The sequence below is a fragment of the Pristiophorus japonicus genome, chromosome 9 (genome assembly GCF_044704955.1).
Source record: "Pristiophorus japonicus isolate sPriJap1 chromosome 9, sPriJap1.hap1, whole genome shotgun sequence".
In the NCBI taxonomy this organism is placed as follows: domain Eukaryota; kingdom Metazoa; phylum Chordata; class Chondrichthyes; family Pristiophoridae; genus Pristiophorus; species Pristiophorus japonicus.
The window spans coordinates 3895411-3916799 of record NC_091985.1 but is presented as its reverse complement, the minus strand read 5'-3'; the positions used below and the strand labels follow the sequence as shown (position 1 = coordinate 3916799).

Here is a 21389-nt window from a genome sequence, read left to right as displayed (position 1 = left end):
TGAACTGAGTGTGTTACACAGGGTTACAATGTAACAGAGGGGTCAGGGTGTTACAGAGGGTTACAGTGTAACAGGGGGGTTAGGGTGTTACAGAGGGTTACAGTACAACAGGGGACTGAGGGCATTACAGAGAGTTACAGTGTAACAGGGGTCTGAGGGTGTTACAGAGAGTTACAGTGTAACACAGGGCTAAGGGTGTTACAGAGGATTGCAATGTAACAGAGGGGTCAGGGTGTTACAGAGAGTTACAGTGTAACAGAGGGGTTAGCGTGTTATACAGGGTTACAGTGTAACAGGGGGATTAGGGGGTTACAGAGGGTTACAGTGTAACAGCGTGGTTAGAGTGTTACAGAGGGTTACAGTGTAACAGGGGTTTTTTTGGGTTACAGAGAGTTACAGTGTAACAGGGGGCTGAGGGTGTTACAGAGGGTTACAGTATAACAACGGGGTTAGAGGGTTACAGAGGGTTACAGTATAACAGGGAGGTTAGTGTGTTACAGAGGGTTACAGTGTAACAGGGGGCTGAGGGTGTTACAGAGGGTTACAGTGTAACTGGGGGCTGAGGGTGTTATAGAGAGTTACAGTGTAACAGGGGGTGTTAGGGTGTTACAGAGGGTTACAGTGTAACAAGGGGCAGAGGGTGTTAAAGAGGGTTACAGTGTAACAGGGGAGTGAGGGTGTTACAGAGGGTTACAGTGCAACAGCGTACTGAGGTTATTACAGAGCGTTACAGTGTAACAGGGGAGTGAGGGTGTTACAGAGGGTTACAGTGCAACAGGGTACTGAGGGTATTACAGAGAGTTACAGTGTAACAGGGGGCTGAGGGTGTTACAGAGGGTTACAATGTAATAGAGGGGTCAGGGTGTTACAGAGGGTTATAATTTAACAGGGAGGTTAGAATGTTACAGAGGATTACAGTGTAACAGAGGGGTTAGCGTGTTATACAGGGTTACAGTGTAACAGGGAGTTTAGGGGTTACAGAGTGTTACAGTGTAACAGGGGGCTGAGGGTGTTACAGAGGGTTACAGTAGAACAGGGGTTTAGGTTGTTGCAGAGGGTTACAGTGCAACAGGGGATGAGGGTGTTACAGAGAGTTACAGTGTAATGGGGGCTGAGGGTATTACAGAGGCTGACAGTGTTACAGGGGGGTTAGAGTGTTACAGAGAGTTACAGTGTAACAGGGGGCTGAGGGTGTTACAGAGGGCTACAGTGTAACAGGTGGGTTCGGGTGTTACAGAGGGTTACAGTGTAACAGGGGGCTGAGGGTGTTATAGAGGGTTCCAGTGTCATGGGGGCTGAGGGTGTTACAGAGGGTTACAGTGTAACGGGGGGCTGAGGGTGTTACAGAGAGTTACAGTGTAACAGTGGGATTAGGGTATTACAGAGGGTTACTGTCATGTATTCAACCAGCATTGTAACCCATGTATAATCTGACCTAAGTTGTGCACTGTGAAAACAATGACCATTAGGTGGTGAACTTTTGGGAGACGCTCCTAACCTGGACCTTCAGGTATAAAAGGGGAAGCTCCACCCAACTTCATCACTTGAGTGCTAAGGAATAAAGAACAGGTCACAGACTGACCTTCTCTCACACATGGGCCTCATGTGCATTTATACTGTATAGTAAGGATGTATCAGTTACAATGTAACAGGGAGGTTAGAATGTTACAGAGGATTACAGTGTAACAGGGGCATTAGGGTGTTACAGAGGGTTACAGTGTAACAGGGGGCTGAGTTTATTACAGAGGGTTACGGTATAACAGGGGGGTTAGGGTGTTACAGAGGTTTACAGTGTAACAGGAGGTTAGGGTATTACAGAGAGTTACAGTGTAACAGGGGGGTGAGGGTGTTACAGAGGGTTACAGTGCAACAGGGGACTGAGGGTATTATAGAGAGTTACAGTGTAACAGGGGGCTGAGGGTGTTACAGAGGGTTACAGTGTAACAGGGGACATTATGGTGTTACAGAGAGTTACAGTGTAACTGGGGGCTCAGCGTGTGTACACAGGGTTACAGTGTAACAGGGGGCTGAGGCTGTTACAGAGGGTTACAGTGTAACTGGGTGCTGAGGGTGTTACAGAGGGTTATAGTGTAACACTTGGGTTAGGGTGTTACAGAGGGTTACAGTGTAACAGGGGGCTGAGGGTGTTACAGAGGGCTACAGTGTAACAGGTGGGTTTGGGTGTTACAGAGGGTTACAGTGTAACAGGAGGCTGAGGCTGTTACAGAGGGTTCCAGTGTCATGGGGGCTGAGGGTGTTACAGAGGGTTACAGTGTAACGGGGGGCTGAGGGTGTTACAGAGAGTTACAGTGTAACAGTGGGATTAGGGTATTACAGAGGGTTACTGTCATGTATTCAACCAGCATTGTAACCCATGTATAATCTGACCTAAGTTGTGCACTGTGAAAACAATGACTATTAGGTGGTGAACTTTTGGGAGACGCTCCTAACCTGGACCTTCAGGTATAAAAGGGGAAGCTCCACCCATCTTCATCACTTGAGTGCTAAGGAATAAAGAACAGGTCACAGACTGACCTTCTCTCACACATGGACCTCATGTGCATTTATACTGTATAGTAAGGATGTATCAGTTACAATGTAACAGGGAGGTTAGAATGTTACAGAGGATTACAGTGTAACAGTGGGGTTTGGGTGTTACAGAGGGTTACAGTGTAACAGGGGGGTTATGGTGTTACAGAGAGTTACAGTCTAACAGGGAGGTTAGAATGTTACAGAGGATTACAGTGTAACAGGGGCATTAGGGTGTTACAGAGGGTTACAGTGTAACAGGGGGCTGAGTTTATTACAGAGGGTTACGGTCTAACAGGGGGGTTAGGGTGTTACAGAGGTTTACAGTATAACAGGGGGTTAGGGTATTACAGAGAGTTACAGTGTAACAGGGGGGTTAGGGTGTTACAGAGGGTTACAGTGTAACAGGGGGGTGAGGGTGTTACAGAGGGTTACAGTGCAACAGGGGACTGAGGGTATTATAGAGAGTTACAGTGTAACAGGGGGCTGAGGGTGTTACAGAGGGTTACAATGTAACAGGGGACATTATGGTGTTACAGAGGGTTACAGTGTAACTGGGGGCTCAGCGTGTGTACACAGGGTTACAGTGTAACAGGGGGCTGAGGCTGTTACAGAGGGTTACAGTGTAACTGGGTGCTGAGGGTGTTACAGAGGGTTATAGTGTAACAGGTGGGTTAGGGTGTTACAGAGGGTTACAGTGTAACAGGGGGCTGAGGGTGTTACAGAGGGCTACAGTGTAACAGGTGGGTTAGGGTGTTACAGAGGGTTACAGTGTAACAGGGGGCTGAGGGTGTTACAGACAGTTACAGTGTAACACGTGAGTTAGGGTGTTACAGAGGGTTACAGTTTAACAGGGGGGTTAGGGTGTTACAGAGGGTTACAGTGCAACAGGGGGTGTTAGGGTGTTACAGAGGGTTACAGTGTAACAGGTGGCTGAGGGTGTTACACAGGGTTACAGTGTAACAGGGGGTTTGGGTGTTACAGAGGGTTACAGTGTAACAGGGTGTTAGGGGGTTACAGAGGGTCACAGTGTAACAGGGGGCTGAGGGTGTTACAAAGGATTACAGTGTAACGGGGGGCTGAGGGTGTTACAGAGGGTTACAGTGCAACAGGGTTGTTTGGGGGTTACAGAGGGTTACAGTGTAACACATGAATTAGGGGGTTACAGAGGGTTACAGTGTAACAGGGGGCTGAGGGTGTTACAGAGGATTACAGTGTAACAGGGGTGTTAGGGGGTTACAGAGAGTTACAGTGTAACAGGGGGTTAGGGTGTTACAGAACGTTACAGTGTAACAGGGGTGTTAGGGGGTTACAGAGGGTTACAGTGTAACAGGGGGCTGAGGGTGTTACAGATGGTTACAGTGTAATAGGGAGTTAGGGTGTTACAGAGGGTTACAGTGTAACAGGGGGCTGAGGGTGTTACAGAGTGTTACAGTGTAACGGGGGGCTGAGGGTGTTACAGATGATTACAGTGTAACAGGAGTGTTAGGGTGTTACAGAAAGTTACAGTGTAACAGGGGTGTTAGCGGGTTACAGAGGGTTACAGTTTAACAGAGGGCTGAGGGTGTTACAGAGGGTTACAGTGTAACGGGGGGCTTAGGGTGTTCCAGAGGGTTACAGTGTAATGGGGGGCTGAGGGTGTTACAGAGAGTTACAGTGTAACAGAGGGCTGAGGGTGTTACAGAGGGTTACAGTGTAACGGGGGGCTGAGGGTGTTACAGATGATTACAGTGTAACGGGGTGTTAGGGGGTTACAGAGGGTTACAGTGTAACGGGGGGCTGAGGGTGTTACAGAGGATTACAGTGTAACAGGGGTGTTAGGGGGTTACAGAGGATTACAGTGTAACAGGCGGTTAGGGTGTTACAGAGGGTTACAGTGTAACGGGGGGTTAGGGGGTTACAGATGATTACAGTGTAACAGGGGTGTTAGAGTGTTACAGATGATTACAGTGTAACAGGGGTGTTAGGGGGTTACAGATGATTACAGTGTAACAGGGGTGTTAGGGGGTTACAGAGGATTACAGTGTAACAGGGGGTTAGGGTGTTACAGAGGATTACAGTGTAACAGGGGTGTTAGGGGTTACAGAGGGTTACAGTGTAACAGGGGGTTAGGGTGTTACAGAGGATTACAGTGTAACAGGGGTGTTAGGGTGTTACAAATGATTACAGTGTAACAGGGGTGTTAGGGTGTTACAGAGGATTATAGTGTAACAGGGGTGTTAGGGTGTTACAGATGATTACAGTGTAACAGGGGTGTTAGGGTGTTACAGATGATTACAGTGTAACAGGGGTGTTAGGGTGTTACAGATGATTACAGTGTAACAGGGGTGTTAGGGTGTTACAGAGGATTACAGTGTAACCAGGGGTGTTAGGGTGTTACAGAGGATTACAGTGTAACAGGGGTGTTAGGGTGTTACAGAGGGTCACAGTGTAACAGGGGTGTTAGGGGGTTACAGATGATTATAGTGTAACAGGGGTGTTAGGGTGTTACAGAGGGTTACAGTGTAACAGGGGTGTTAGGGTGTTACAGATGATTACAGTGTAACAGGGGTGTTAGGGTGTTACAGATGATTACAGTGTAACAGGGGTGTTAGGGTGTTACAGAGGATTACAGTGTAACAGGGGTGTTAGGGTGTTACAGAGGATTACAGTGTAACAGGGGTGTTCGGGGGTTACAGAGGGCAGAGATGTTGTTGGAGAGCGCTTGTGTGGAGATAATAGAGATTAGAAAGGGACATGTGTTCATGGCTGAGGCAGGGGCAGCCTGGCTGGAGGGCGAGGGGAAGTGAGTGAAGTGACAGCGGAAGCTGAATGGATGGTCTCCATCTTCGTGACGTGGAAGTCCATGAGCTCCTCAGCACTGTGACTGTGTAAAAATAGTTGGTATGTGCAGGGTCTTTGGTACAAACGCTCGGACCAACAACTGTAATTGGGATGGGTCCAACACCAGGGAACAATGTGAGCGAATTGGTTGGAAACTTGTGAAAAACAGGACATGTCTGGGCCACATGAGCAAGCACCTGGTCTGCCGCAGTCTTAAGCAATTATACCCACGGACAGGCAGGCGAGCAAAATGTCACTGAGGCCCAGCCACGGTGTGGGATTGGCCAGAAGCGGGACCTCCTCGAATGTTTACTCACACCCCAACCAGCAGGAACATCGCAAGAAGAGATGGGAGCAGCACGGGCCCTAGGGTTGGCAAGTAGGACCTCGATCGCTGATCCCTTCTCCGCCTTGATGCACAATCCTTGGCTTCAGGTTGTACTCACTGCTTGGTGCTCATGTCAATTAGCAAACCGTTACAGGTAACGTTTTGACCAAGTGCAGAGTCGTGTGAATTTCTTGGACTGTCCAGGTCCAGCAATCAATGGAATCGCAGAATCCTTACACTTTTGTTGGAGGTGAAGGTGGGTGCTGGGGTGGGCGGGGGGCAGGGCAGGGCAGGGGAGAGGGCCGTTAAGCAGAAGGGTTGTAGTGGGGAAGAGAAGCTGGCCGTTATTGTTGCAATCCAGGGTGCTCCTGGAACAGTGGGCAGTTTGGACAGAGGAGAGCAGGGCCGATGGTGCTTGCTGTGCCGCGGCCAGATCTGGCCATGGAGGGCTAACCCAGCTGTGTGTCAGATACAACGTGTGGAGACAATACAAATAATCTGCAAAAGGACATAGACAGGCTAACTGAGTGGGCAAACATTTGGCAAAAGGAGCATAATGTTGGAAAGTGTGAGGTCATGCAGTTTCGCAGAAAAAAATCAAAGAGCAAGTTATTATTTAAATGGAAAAAGATTGCAAAGTGACCCCGGGGATACTGCAGGGGTCAGGACCGAGGCTCAGTGACCCCGGGGATACTGCAGGGGGCGGGACCGAGGCTCGGTGACCCCGGGCATACTGCAGGGGGCGGGACCGAGGCTCGGTGACCCCGGGGATACTGCAGGGGGCGGGACCGAGGCTCAGTGACCCCGGGGATACTGCAGGGGGCGGGACCGAGGCTCGGTGACCCCGGGCATACTGCAGGGGGCGGGACCGAGGCTCGGTGACCCCGGGGATACTGCAGGGGGCGGGACCGAGGCTCAGTGACCCCGGGGATACTGCAGGGAGCGGCCCGAGGCTCAGTTACCCCGGGGATACTGCAGGGGGTGGGGCCGAGGCTCAGTGACCCCGGGGATACTGCAGGGGGCGGCCCGAGGCTCAGTGACCCCGGGGATACTGCAAGGGGCGGGACCGAGGCTCGGTGACCCCGGGCATACTGCAGGGGGCGGGACCGAGGCTCGGTGACCCCGGGGATACTGCAGGGGGCGGGACCGAGGCTCAGTGACCCCGGGGATACTGCAGGGAGCGGCCCGAGGCTCAGTGACCCCGGGGATACTGCAGGGGGCGGGGCCGAGGCTCAGTGACCCCGGGGATACTGCAGCGGGCGGCCCGAGGCTCAGTGACCCCGGGGATACTGCAGGGGGCGGGATCGACAGTCGGTGACCCCGGGGATACTGCAGGGGGAGGGTCCGAGGCTCAGTGACCCCGGGGATACTGCAGGGGACGGGATCGACAGTCGGTGACCCCAGGGATACTACAGGGGGAGGGGCCGAGGCTTGGTGACCCCGGGGATACTGCAGGGGGAGGGGCCGAGGCTCGGTGACCCCGGGGATACTGCAGGGGGCGGGGCCGAGGCTCGGTGACCCCGGGGACACTGCAGGGGGAGGGGCCGAGGCTCGGTGACCCCGGGGATACTGCAGGGGGCGGGGCCAAAGCTCAGTGACCCCGGGAATACTGCAGGGGGCGGGACCGACAGTCGGTGACCCCGGGAATACTGCAGAGGGCGCGGCTGAGGCTCAGTGACCCCGGGGATACTGCAGGGGGCAGGACCGAGGCTCAGTGACCCCGGGGATACTGCAGGGGGCAGGACCGAGGCTCAGTGACCCCGGGGATACTGCAGAGGGCGCGGCTGAGGCTCAGTGACCCCGGGGATACTGCAGGGGGCAGGACCGAGGCTCAGTGACCCCGGGGATACTGCAGGGGGCGGGGCCGACAGTCGGTGACCCCGGGGATACTGCAGGGGGCAGGACCGAGGCTCAGTGACCCCGGGGATACTGCAGGGGGCGGGACCGAGGCTCGGTGACCCCGGGGATACTGCAGGGGGCGGGGCCGACAATCGGTGACCCCGGGGATACTGCAGGGGGCGGGGCCAAAGCTCAGTGACCCCGGGAATACTGCAGGGGGCGGGACCGACAGTCGGTGACCCCGGGGATACTGCCCGGTCGGAAAGCCTTTATTCCCCCCGGAGGTGCTCACCAGGGGGGCAGAGAGGAGGCCGATTTCTCCCCCATGGTTTGCCTGGGAATGAGGCCCCAGGCATGGAGTGGTCAGACCAAAGCTGAACTTAAATGGAAAGTTTTTAACAACAAGATTAAAAATATGGAAAACACACATGCAGCCAAAATCAAAAGCAGGAATTGTGGTAAGGAATACCGAGCTGGTGACTGGCTCTGTACAAAGACAAACAAAATGTAAGCAGAAATGTTGCTATAAATTCCAGATATTTAATACTCAGATAAACAGAGTTGCATACAGGGAACAACTGAAGAAATCGAAGGCTGTGATTAGATCAGAGAAAAGGCGGGACAGATTTGCCCCTGACAGGAACCTCAGCTCTAGCGCTAATTGAAGTGCAACCACTCGCCTTCGAGTGTGAACGGGAGTGAAAGGGGCGATATCGGCAGAGCGCTGTGCGATGGTCCATGCATCGCTGCTGCCTGTACAGGCTCCTTCTCTCGCTCAATGGGCAGGGCCGGTGCTGGAGGGACTGGGTGTTCCTGCTGCCTGTACAGGCTCCTTCTCTCGCTCAATGGGCAGGGCCGGTGCTGGAGGGACTGGGTGTTCCTGCTGCCTGTACAGGCTCCTTCTCTCGCTCAATGGGCAGGGCCGGTGCTGGAGGGACTGGGTGTTCCTGCTGCCTGTACAGGCTCCTTCTCTCGCTCAATGGGCAGGGCCGGTGCTGGAGGGACTGGGTGTTCCTGCTGCCTGTACAGGCTCCTTCTCTCGCTCAATGGGCAGGGCCGGTGCTGGAGGGACTGGGTGTTCCTGCTGCCTGTGCTGGGCCACGGGACCTGGGCTACGTGCACTGCAGCCCCGAGTACTGTGAGAGGGGGAGCGCAGGGCTGGGTGATCGCGGGGGAAACGGATTCAGGAGGCACCAGAATGGGGAGATGAATAAACTTTGCCCCACCTGACCACCAGGGCCTTTAAATATCACGGCCTGCGCGGCCAGACCAGGTGACCACGCCCCCGGCAGCTGCCGCTGTTAACGCCCAGCGATGCTGCAGGAGGCGGGAGCGAATATCACGTCCGGGGCGGTAACGGGGATCTGCGTACCAGATAACGTCACAATCTGCGGGGCGCAGGAGAGTGAGGCGGTAAGTGTTAGCGCCAATGCAAAACCGCCAGGGAAGTTCGGGAGTGTCAGTGAATTCACCGCGTCTGGTCGGTAACCCCTTACTGCCCCGTTACCGTCCTGTCACTGCCCCATTACTGCCCCATTACTGCCCCATTACCGCCCCGTTACCGCCCCATTCCTGCCCCGTTACTGCCCCGTTACCGCCCTGTTACTGCCCCATTACTGCCCCATTACCGCCCCGTTACCGCCCCGTTACCGCTCCTTTACTGCCCCGTTACCGACCTGTTACTGCCCCGTTACTGCCCCATTACCGCCCCGTTACCGCCCCATTACTGCCCCGTTACTGCCCCGTTACCGCCCCGTTACCGCTCCTTTACTGCCCCATTACTGCCCCGTTACCGCCCTGTTACCGCCCCGTTACCGCTCCTTTACTGCCCCATTACCGCCCCGTTACCGCCCCATTACTGCCCCGTTACCGCCCTGTTACTGCCCCGTTACCGCCCCGTTACCGCTCCTTTACTGCCCTGTTACCGCCCCGTTACCGCCCCTTTACTGTCCCGTTACCACCCCGTTACCCCCCTTTACCACCACGTTACCGCCCCGTTACCAGCCTGTTAGCCCCCTTTACAGCCCCATTACCGCCCTGTTAGTGCCCTGTTACCGCTCTGTTGCCGCTTTGTTGCCGCCCCGTTACCGCCCTGTTACCACTCTGTTACCACCCTGTTAGTGACCCATTACCGCCCTGTTACCGCCCTGTTACCGCCCTGTTACCGCCCCGTTACCGCCCGTTACCGCCCCATTACCACCCTGTTACCGCCCCGTTACCGCCCTGTTACTGCCCCGTTACCGCCCTGTTACCGCCCCATTACCGCCCCGTTACTACCCTGTTACCGCTCTGTTGCCGCCCCGTTAGTGCCCTGTTACAACCCCATTACCGCCTTGTTACCGCCCCGTTACTGTCCCATTACCACCCTGTTACCACCCCGTTACCACCCTGTTACCGCCCTGTTACCACCCCGTTACTGTCCCATTACCACCCTGTTACCACCCTGTTACCGCCCCGTTACCATCCTGTTACCGCCCTGTTATCACCCTGTTACCGCCCCGTTACCGCCCTGATACCGCCCCGTTACCACCCTGTTACCGCCCTGTTACCACCCCGTTACTGTCCCATTACCACCCTGTTACCACCCTGTTACCGCCCTGTTACCACCCCATTACTGTCCCATTATCACCCTGTTATCACCCCGTTACTGTCCCATTACCACCCTGTTACCGTCCTGTTACCGCCCTGTTACCACCCCATTACTGTCCCATTACCGCCCCGTTACTACCCTGTTACCGCCTCGTTATCGCCCTGTTACCGCCTCGTTACCGCCCTGTTACCACTTTGTTACCACCCTATTACTGCCCTATTACCGCCCCATTACCCCCCCCCCCCCCCCGTTGCCACCCCATTACCGCCCCGTTACCACCCTGTTACTGCCCCATTACAGCCCCATTACTGCCCTGTTACCGCCCCATTACAGTCCTGTTCCTGCGCCATTACAGCCCGGTTACCATCCCATTACCAGCCCGTTACCGCCCCATTTCCACCCCCTGCAGGCGTTAGCGAGAGGCACAAACCAGGCCAATTTCTCCCCCTTTGATCCTTGACTGGTGATGGGGCTGTGACAGGTATTGTTCCCCAGGGATCTGTACTGGGACCTCTGATTTTCACTGGATATATCAATGATTTGGATGAAGGAACAGAGAGCCTTACTTTGCGGATGAAACCAAGTTAGGTGGCTCAGTGAACAGTGTGGATGGGAGCAGGAAGCTGCAAAGGAACATCGATAGAGTGGGTGGGCAACAGGGTGGCAGATGGAGTTTAATGGGGGGAGATGTGAGGGCATCCACTTTCTAAGGTAGATCAGAGTATTCTGTAAATGGTGAGAGATGGGAAGCTGTGGAGGGGCAGCGAGATTTAGGGACCCATGTACAGAAATCATTCACAGCTGGTGGATGGGTACAAAAATAATGAAATAGGCTGATGGGATGTTGGCCTTTATCTCAGTGGCTGGTACACAAAGGGGAGTAAGTCTTGTTGCTGTTATATAAAGCTCCGTGTTCAGTTCTGGGTCCACACCTCAGGATGGATATATTGCCCTTTGAGGGGGTGCAGAGCAGATTCACCAACATGTACAGCAGACACCTCAAGTTGCTGGAGAAACACCAACAACAATGTCTCCGCAAGATCCTGCAAATCCCCTGGGAGGACAGACGCACTGTCAGTTCTCTCACTCAGGCCAACATCCCCAGCATCGAAGCACTGACCACACTCGACCAGCTCCGTTCGGCGGGCCGCATTGTTCGCATGCCTGACACGAGACTCCCAAAGCAAGCGCTCTACTCGGAACTCCTACACGGCAAGCGAGCCCCAGGTGGGCAGCGGAAATGTTTCCAGGACACCCTCAAAGCCTCCTTGATGAAGTACAACATCCCCACCTGTAGGGGAGGATGAAAACCCCTCATTTTACCCAGAAGGGAAAGAGCTGTGGGATCTGTCTGTGCTGTAGCAGGCCAGTGTCCTGGAAGGAACAGAGAACCCAGAACCACATGTGGATTGAAACTGAGGCGGTGTGGCCTTGGCAGGGCAGTGATTGGACGGGGGAGGACACCGGAGGGCCAATGGTGGGACAGAGTCAGCCCGAAGCAAGGGACTCCAAGCCAATGGGAGTGCCCTTGCTCGAAAACTCGGGACTGACTCATCACCGATACCGGGCTATTGTCTCCCCCACGTTTACACTATGCAGGGATATTATGCAGGCCTTAAGAAAACTAGGCAACCCAAAACAAACCGAGGGCCTACACAATGGCTACAGGAGGCCCACACCCTGCCAACCCAATTAACACCTACTCAACCCTTGATTAGGTTAACATCAGGGATGGCCAGTGGAAAACCCCCGAGAAATCCAACACTGCTGCATTTTTCAAAAATCACAAGCCCACCAATGGGAAGGATTTATTTCAGCACGCAAGTCTGGCTGGATAACTGGACATAAGAAGGGGTTTCTGCCCCGACAAGTTGTTCCGTTCTCATGTTCCAGCAAGCAGTCAGCCTTTTGACACAGAAGGAAGACCAGTGTTCGAAGACACTGAAGACAGAAGAAGCAAACCACCATCCCGAGACGGCATCAGTTCAGCATCCTTTCACTACTGGGGACTGAACCCTTGCTTTTTCCACAAGGATTTTCCCCTGCGAGCTGGACTCAGGTAGATCCACAGCAACAACAAGATGCAACAACAACCAAATTTTCCAAGAAAATCACAACTGAAAAAGTAACTTCAAGCTCCTGAAGATAGCAAAAAGAGAACCCCGAAACCGCGTTTTGACCTGGAAAGACTGTAAAGGCTGTGGTGAGTATAATCTCTGGTCCCCAGAACTCCCAACTCAGTTAGGTCAGGAAGGTGGGAGGTTGGGCATTGCACTGCTGTTAAACTCGTGTAAAAATTTTCGTAGTGTCCGTTTTGTGGGATTTAGGGCGATTGTTTTGTTGGTGTATTGCTGTTGGTTGAGATGCACCTTGTCAAATAAATTGGAAGCTTAAAGTTCCTCTTGGAATCACCTTGTCTCAGTTCTGTTGTATTACATCTCCTGATCGTGAGTCTTATGTCAGAACAGTGTAAGGGTAGACAGGAGCGCCTCGAAAACACTCAACTCTGTGCCACAGGCTAGGGAAGAAGGGGTTAGGAGTGTTTGACACTCACAGGTGCTTCACAGGCTAGTCATAAGCTGTGGGGACGCACGAGACTCAAAACCCCCTTCATAAGCTGTGGACACAGTCTCTCCAGGGGTGCTCTTGCAGCACTCAGGGTACCTCACAGGCCAGGCATAAGCTGTGAGGGCAGAAGGCCAGAGAGAGACACCCAAGGCACAACAACACTCCCCGAGAACCCCTTACACACCGACACCTTGGAGTCCCTGGCCAAAGACACGTCTGCCCTAAGTGGAGGAAGTGTCTCCAGGAGGGCGCTGAGCACCTCGAGTCTCGTCGCCGAGAGCGTGCAGAAAGCAAGCGCAGGCAGCGGAAGGAGTGTGCGGCAAACCAGACTCCCCACCCACCCTTTCCCTCAACCACTGTCTGTCCCACCTGTGACAGAGACTGTAATTCCCGTATTGGACTGTTCCGTCACCTGAGAACTCACTTGATTAACGGGTTAAATTTTGAGGGCAGTTTTAAAAAATGTCTTCGCTCACGGGATGTGGGCATTGCTGGCAAGGCGGGCATTTATTGCCCATCCCTAACTGCCCTGGAGAAGGTGGTGGTGAGCCGCTGTTTTAAGGACAATTAGGCCGCACAGACTGGGCTTGTAATCCCTGGAGTGTGGAAGATTAAGAGGCGATCTTAGCGAGGTGTTTAAGATGATGAAAGGAGTTGTGAGGGGTGATCGAGAGAAACTGTTCCCTCAGGTGGGGGGGGAGTCCAGAACAAGGGGGCCTCACCTTAAACTTGAAATCAGAAGTAACCTTTTCACACAAAGGGTTGTGGAAATCTGGGACCGTGTCCCCACAGGGCTGTGGATTCTGGGGTGCAGTTGCAGCTTTCGAGACCGAGCTGGATAATTTTTGGGGGGGGGGGGTTCTGGTATCGAGGGATAAAATGGGTCAATGGGACGAGGGCAGACATCATCCCCTATCGGGGAATGGGGAACGGGCTCGAGGGGCAGAATGGCCTCCCGACTTGTTCCAGTGTCCCTCTCCGAGTCGCGCGCTCCACCAATTGCTGTGTCCATCACTCCCTCTGTGGTTTCCAGCTGGGGCCTGGCCATGAGCCTTTGGGCCGGGGTATTGATTGTACAGGCCAAGGCTCCAGTGTGCCAGGCTGTCTGTGCGGACTGGGCTGACAGGCAGGAAATACCCTCAAAGGGAGTCACAGTGCTCCGCTCGCAGCCAAGCTCAATAAAGGCTGAGGGTAATCTGCTCCAGGAACTTTGATATGAAAATAACGTAATGTAATATCCACAGGGATGTGATTAGGGGCAGGGAAATGCAACAGAGGATCATTCATCCTTGTAAACATGTTATTGGGTAAATTCAGCGGCTGATAAAACCAGCTGCTTTCTTCATCGCTGTGTCCTTAACCCTTTAGGGGCACCAGCAGCACTGCATTAATTCCCAGGCCTTTATCCACTCTGACAGAATGAGACTGTCCATTAAAGGGGCAGGGCGCGCATCCAAAATAATTGTGTGACGAATCGCATTGGGGTTCGCTGGGGGAGAGGAGGTCCGAAGGTCTCCTCGTGGGCCTGCTCCTGGGCCTGGCCAAGGGGATCATCAGCCGGTCCAGGCAGTGGGCGGTCGAGGGGGTCTGTTCAGCCCGACTGCCTGCCTCTCTCCCGCTGTTACATCCGGGCCAGGGTGTCCCTGGAGATGGAACACGCGGTGTCCACCGGTACGCTCGCGGCCTTCCGCGAGAGGTGGGCGCCGGAGGGACTAGAGTGTATCATCATCCCCGGCAACCAAATGTTGGCCTTTACCTCCAGAGGACGGGAACACAAAGGGGTTGCAAGTTATGTTACATTTATATCAAGCTCTGGTTATATCCCACAGTCACCTCAGAGGCAGGGGTCATCACATGATCCCTACCTCTGTAACTTACTCCAGCCCCCACAACCCCCCGAAATCTCTGCGCTCTTCCAATTCTGGCCTCTTCAGCACCCCCCGATTTCTATCACCCCACCATCGGCGACCATGGAGAGATTTGCACACACAATCGAGACAATGCAGGCCAGGGAGCACAGGGTTGATGGGTGAGCGGGAGTTGGTGCGAGTTAGGACATGGGTCAGTGAGCACAGGGGGTGATGGGTGAGTGGGACTGGGTGTGAGTTCGGACATGGGTCAGTGAGCACAGGGGGTGATGGGTGAGTGGGACTCGGTGCGAGTTAGGACACGGGTCAGCGAGCACAGGGGTGATGGGTGAGTGGGACTGGGTGTGAGTTAGGACACGGGTCAGTGAGCACAAGGGGTGATGGGTGAGTGGGAGTTGGTGCGAGTTAGGACATGGGTCAGTGAGCACAGGGGGTGATGGGTGAGTGGGACTGGGTGTGAGTTCGGACATGGGTCAGTGAGCACAGGGGGTGATGGGTGAGTGGGACTCGGTGCGAGTTAGGACACGGGTCAGCGAGCACAGGGGTGATGGGTGAGTGGGACTGGGTGTGAGTTAGGACACGGGTCAGCGAGCACAGGGGTGATGGGTGAGTGGGACTCGGTGTGAGTTAGGACACGGGTCAGTGAGCACAGGGGGTGATGGGTGAGTGGGAGTTGGTGTGAGTTAGGACACGGGTCAGCGAGCACAGGGGTGATGGGTGAGTGGGACTCGGTGTGAGTTAGGACACGGGTCAGCGAGCACAGGGGTGATGGGTGAGTGGGACTCGGTGCGAGTTAGGACACGGAGCAGTGAGCACAGGGGGTGATGGGTGAGTGGGACCCGGTGCGAGTTAGGACACGGGGCAGTGAGCACAGGGGTGATGGGTGAGTGGGACTCGGTGCGAGTTAGGACACGGGGCAGCCGAGTTTCGAATGAGCTGAATGTTATGGGGGGTGAAAGGTGAGAGGCCGGCCAGGAGAGTGTTGAATTAGTCACGTCTGGATGAGGTTTTCAAAGTTTCGATGAGGCAGGGAATGATGAAGAATGAGCAGAGAAGGAGATGGATCGAACAGAACACAAACAAGAGCTCCCAGAACGGACTGTGAGACTTCTAGTCGAGAGTACGACTGTGCCCCAGGGACAGACATCAGGGCAGGGAATGAGCAAGAGACGGGAAAAAGCTGACGGAGAAATCAGTGAGGGGGGGGCCGAGTTCCTGCCGTGTATCGTGGCTGTCTTTGCCCCAGCGAGATGGGTTAATGGTCATGTAGAATTTGTGCTCCGTTCTCTCATTCCCCGGCCAATATTTCTGGAAACTTCAATGGAGCGTTGTAAGAAAGTCATTTTGGACAGAGTTTCTCCCCTGGTACCGTTCAAAGATGTTTTCCGTGTAATCGGGAAGCCTGCACTCTCCCAACCTCTGGCACAGACCACTGCGTCAGGAGAAGGCCTATCTATAACAATCCATGTCACTCTCCTCCCCCTTCCAAACATCTGGACACACTTCCACATATGTAGCAGGATCCTGCCAAAGCAGCCCCACCTCCTCATCTCTCCCTCAGCCTCCCAGACTGCCTCCGATGATCACGCTCACTCACTGGAGTCAGTGATTGGCACCACGACACAACTAACATCTCCCCAAAAAAAACAATTTCTGGCCTGGTCAACACTGGTGACAGACCTTTGCTTGATGTTTGAACCAGCTCTCTGTCGACGCTTCCTCACGGTGAGCCCCAGCGTTCAGAGTTCGATAACGCCCCCATCGTCCTCCGGAAGGACCCCTCCCAAAATAAAGGGACTGTTAGCTCTTGGACTTGGCCCCGGCATCAGACGCAGCCTCACACCACCCTCACCAGTAACTAACGTGAGCTCCACTTACCAGGGCGACTCCCGACGCTGTTCCCGGGGCAGAGGCGATCGAGACAAAGGAGGACCCGAGGTGGACCTCCTTTCTTCTGCTGTTTGGGATGACGGCTCCTTCCAGTACTTGTCTCTTCTCCCTCTTGAACGGATCTGCAGAAGAGGTCAAAGCAATCCGAGAAGAAGCCCAGCCGGACTCAGGCACAGCAAGCTACCACTGCCGAAGCTCCAGCCTGCGCAGTCTCTGAGTGCAGAATTGGCCGCACCCCCTCTGGTATGCGTCTAATTAAATCGTGGAAAAAAAACCACTCAGGAAATGACAGCAGGAAACTGAGAGAGGGGTGGCCTGACTGCCCCCACCCCCACCCCCCCCTCAAGCTTGTGCTCTCTATCTGGGCTGTGAAGCTCCGAGGATTCTTGGCTGCGGCGCAAACCGGATATTTGAGGATCCGGAGCCAAGATTGTGCTGAGAGTTTTTAGCAGGGCTGAGGTTTCAGAGCGCTGCTTTAGACTATTAACTGGTCGCACTCAAACCAACCGCCTCGGCTTGTAATGCGTGGCACAGGAGCACTCCAATCGCTAGCAGCTGACAGCACACGAGGGTCGGGGCAGTGGACCATGGCGATGGGCTTCCTTCCAGGGCCAGCGATGGTCTTCATCCGTCGGTGTTGGTGCAGATGATTGGGGGAGGGGGCGGGTTCCCATCTCCCTCCCCCCACCCCCAGAACATTCCAAGGTTGAAGCACAGGCCAGGTGTCAGCCCGTAACCTCCGACCAGCAGCTACAAGCGCTGAGGTTGGATGTCCTAGATTCCTCCTGACAAAGACAAGTAGAGCCCCAGAAGTTATCATTGGCACAAAGCTCATTGGGCCATCACATGATCCAGGTCTTCAAATGCTGAGGGCCAAGCGATATTGCAAAGGGATACATAAGAACATAAGAAATAGGAGTGTCATGTATCTTACATTATTATATGTAACTGTATCCTAACATGCTATACATGACTGTAATAAGATATGACCTATAACCACCAGCATACCTTACCACCAGGGGTGCACTTGCAAGAGACAGGTACATAAGGACAGGTCTCAGGCAAGTGCAGCATTCCAGAGCTGTGAAATAAAGGTGCAGGTCCAGAATGGCCTTGACTTCACTACATGCCTCGTGTGAATCTGTACTGAGGGGACAGGACTTTACAATGGCGACGGGTTACGGGATTACAGAATCCACAGAATGGCGAACAATGGATCAGATGAAAAGTACAATGCAGGAGACAATTGGGAGGACTTTATAGAAAGGCTCCAGCAAAGCTTTGTAACCAAAGACTGGTTAGGCGATGATAAGGCAGACAAGAGAAGAGCCCATCTCTTGACCAGCTGTGGCTCGAAAACATATGCTTCAATGAAGGATCTGTTGGCACCTGAGAAACCAGCAAGCAAGTCGTTTGAAGAATTGAGCACACTGGGAAGAGACACCTGTAATTCAATGAGTAGAGGCCCAACCTACTCAACCTTTCCACATAAGTCAACCCCCTCATCCCCGGAATCAACCGAGTGAACCTTCTCTGAACTGTCTCCAAAGCAAGTATATCCTTTCATAAATATGGAAACCAAAACTGTACGCAGTATTCCAGGTGTGGCCTCACCAATACCCTGTATAACTGTAGCAAGACTTCCCTGCTTTTATACTCCATCCCCATTGCAATAAAGGCCAAGATTCCATTGGCCATCCTGATCACTTGCTGTAACTGCATACTATCCTTTTGACTATCCTTTTGTGTTTCATGCACAAGTACCCCCAGGTCCCGCTGTACTGCAGCACTTTGCAATCTTTCTCCATTTAAATAATAACTTGCTCTTTGATTTTTTTTTGCCAAAGTGCATGACCTCACACTTTCCAACATTATACTCCATCTGCCAAATTTTTGCCCACTCACTTAGCCTGTCTGTGTCCTTTTGCAGATTTTTTGTGTCCTCCTCACACATTGCTTTTCCTCCCATCTTTGTATTGTCAGATAGTGTATAAAAGTAGGGAAGTCTTGCTCTAGCTGTACAAGGTATTGGTGAGGCCACACCTGGAATAATGCGTGCAGTTTTGGTTTCCATATTTAAGAAAGAATATACTTGCTTTGGAGGCAGTTCAGAGAAGGTTCACTCGGTTGATTCCGGGGATGAGGGGGTTGACTTATGAGGAAAGGTTGAGTAGGTTGGGCTTCTACTCATTGGAATTCAGAAGAACGAGAGGTGATCTTATCGAAACGTATAAGATTATGAGGGGGCTTGACAGGGTGGATGCAGAGAGGATGTTTCCACTGATGGGGGAGACTAGAACTAGGGGGCATGGTCTTGGAATAAGGGGCCGTCCATTTAAAACTGAGATGAGGAGAAATTTCTTCTCTCAGAGGGTTGTAAATCTGTGGAATTCGCTGCCTCAGAGAGCTGTGGAAGCTGGGACATTAAATAAATTTAAGACAGAAATCGACAGTTTATTAAACGATAAGGGAATAAGGGGTTATGGGGAACGGGCGGGGAAGTGGAGCTGAGTCCATGATCAGATCAGCCATGATCTTATTGACTGGCGGAGCAGGCTCGAGAGGCCTTATGGCTGACTCCTGCTCCTATTTCTTATGTTCTTATGTTCTTATAGTCCAGATGTAAGCAGGGGCTTCCTGTTATCACATGTGACCACAGAACATGCCCAAAGTTGATACCTTCGCAGATGATGAGATCTTAGGTACTTCCGTTTGTTTCATAGGATTACATCGGATATCCGGCACAGAAACAGGCCATTCGGCCCAACCAGTCCATGCCGGCGTTTATGCTCCACTCGAGCCTCCTCCTGTCTTTCCTCATCTAACTGTATCAGCATAACCCTCTATTCCCTTCTCCCTCAGATGTTTATCCAGCCTCCCCTTAAATGCATCGATACTATTCGCCTCAACCCCTGCCTGTGGCAGCGAGTTCCACATTCTCACCACTCTCACCAATCAGGGAAAACCCAGCTGTTCTATAAATATATTAAGAGCAAGAGGATAACTAAAGAAAGGTAGGGCCTATTCGAGACCATGTGGAGATGGGAGATGTGGGTGTGCTCCTTAATAAATACTTTGCATCTGTTTTTACAAAGGAAAGGGGTGATGCAGATACTGCTATGGAGGAGGAGTGTAAAATATTAGATGAAATAAACATAGTGAGAGAGGAGGTATTAAGGGGTTTATCAGTTTTGAAAGTGGGTAATTCCCCAGGCCTGGATGAAATGTATCCCAGGTTGTTAAATGAAGCAAAAGAGGAAATAGCAGAGGCTCTGACCATCATTTTCCAATCCTCTCTGGCTACAGGTGTGGTGCCAGCGGACTGGACAACTGCTAATGTGGTACCTTTGTTTAAGAAGGGAGAAAGGGATAGACCGAGTAATTACAGGCCAGTCAGCCTAACCTCGGTGGTGGGAAAATTATTGGAAAAAATTCTGAAGAACAGGATAAATCTTCAGTTAGAAAGACACGGACTAATCAAGGACAGTCAGCACGAAGGTCATGTCTCACCAACTTGATTGAATTTTTCGAGGAGGTAACCAGGAGGGTCGATGAGGGTAGTGCGTTTGATGTCGTGTATATGGATTTTAGCAAAGCTTTTGATAAGGTCCCACATGGTAGACTGGTCATGAAGATTAAAGCCCATGGGATCCAGGGCAAAGTGGCAAGTTGGATCCAAAATTGGCTCAAAGGCAGGAAGCAAAGGGTAATGATTGATGGGTGTTTTTGTGACTGAAGGATGTTTCCAGTGGGGTTCCACAGGGCTGTGCTGGGACCCTTGCTTTTTGTGGTATATATCAATGATCTAGACTGAATATAGGGTGTATGATTAAGAAGTTTGTAGATGATACTAAAATGGGCTGTGTGGTTGATAATGAAGAAGAAAGCTGCGGACTGCAGGAAGATAGTAATGTACTGGTCAGGTCGGCAGAACAGTGGCAAATGAAATTTAATCCAGAAAAGTGTGAGGTAATGCATTTGGGGAGGGCTAATAAGGAAACATAGAAACATAGAAAATAGGTGCAGGAGTAGGCCAAAGAAAACAAATATTTTGGTTCTGTCTTCACGAAGGAAGACACAAATAACCTTCCGAATGTACTAGGGGACCGAGGGGCTAATGAGAAGGAGGAACTGAAGGATATCCTTATTAGGCAGGAAATTGTGTTCGGGAAATTGATGGGATTGAAGGCCGATAAATCCCCGGGGCCTGATAGTCTGCATCCCAGAGTACTTAAGGAAGTAACCCGAGAAATAGTGGATGCATTGGTGATCATTTTCCAACAGTCTATCGACTCTGGATCAGTTCCTATGGACTGGAGGGTAGCTAATGTAACACCACTTTTTAAGAAGTGAGGGAGAGAGAAGGCGGGTAATTATATATCGGTTAGCCTGACATCAGTAGTGGGGAAAATGTTGGAATCAATTATTAAAGATGAAATAGCAGCCCATTTGGAAAGCAGTGACAGGATCGGTCCAAGTCAGCATGGATTTATGAAAGGGAAATCCTGCTTGACAAATCTTCTCAAATTTTTTGAGGATGTAACTAGTAGAGTGAACAAGGGAGAACCAGTCGATGTGGTGTATTTGGACTTTCAAAAAGCTTTTGACAATATCCCACACAAGAGATTGGTGTGCTAAATTAAAGCACATCGTATTGTGGGTAATATACTGGTGTGGATAGAGAACTAGATGGCAGACAGGAAGCAGAGAGTCGGGATAAATGGGTCCTTCTCAGAATGGCAGGCAGTGACTAGTGAGGTGCTGCAGGGCTCAGTGCTGGGACCCCAGCTATTTACAATATACATTAATGATTTGGATGAGGGATTGAATGTAATATCTCCAAGTTTGCAGATGACACTAAGCTGGGTGGCGGTGTGAGCTGTGAGGAGGATGCTAAAAGGCTGCAGGGTGACTTGGACAGGTTAGGTGAGTGGGCAAATGCATGGCAGATGCA

At 52.4% G+C, this 21389-nt stretch overlaps 1 protein-coding gene across 1 annotated transcript in view; it reads right to left on the bottom strand.

Moving 5' to 3' along the window:
• Positions 1 to 16654, bottom strand: part of LOC139272547 (tropomyosin-like) — a 136247-nt gene extending 119593 nt beyond the window's left edge. The window contains exon 1 of the mRNA XM_070888605.1: positions 16424 to 16654. The gene's annotated coding sequence lies outside the window, so the exon portion shown is untranslated. The remainder of the gene's footprint in view (positions 1 to 16423) is intronic.
• Between the last annotated feature and the right edge of the window lie 4735 nt (positions 16655 to 21389).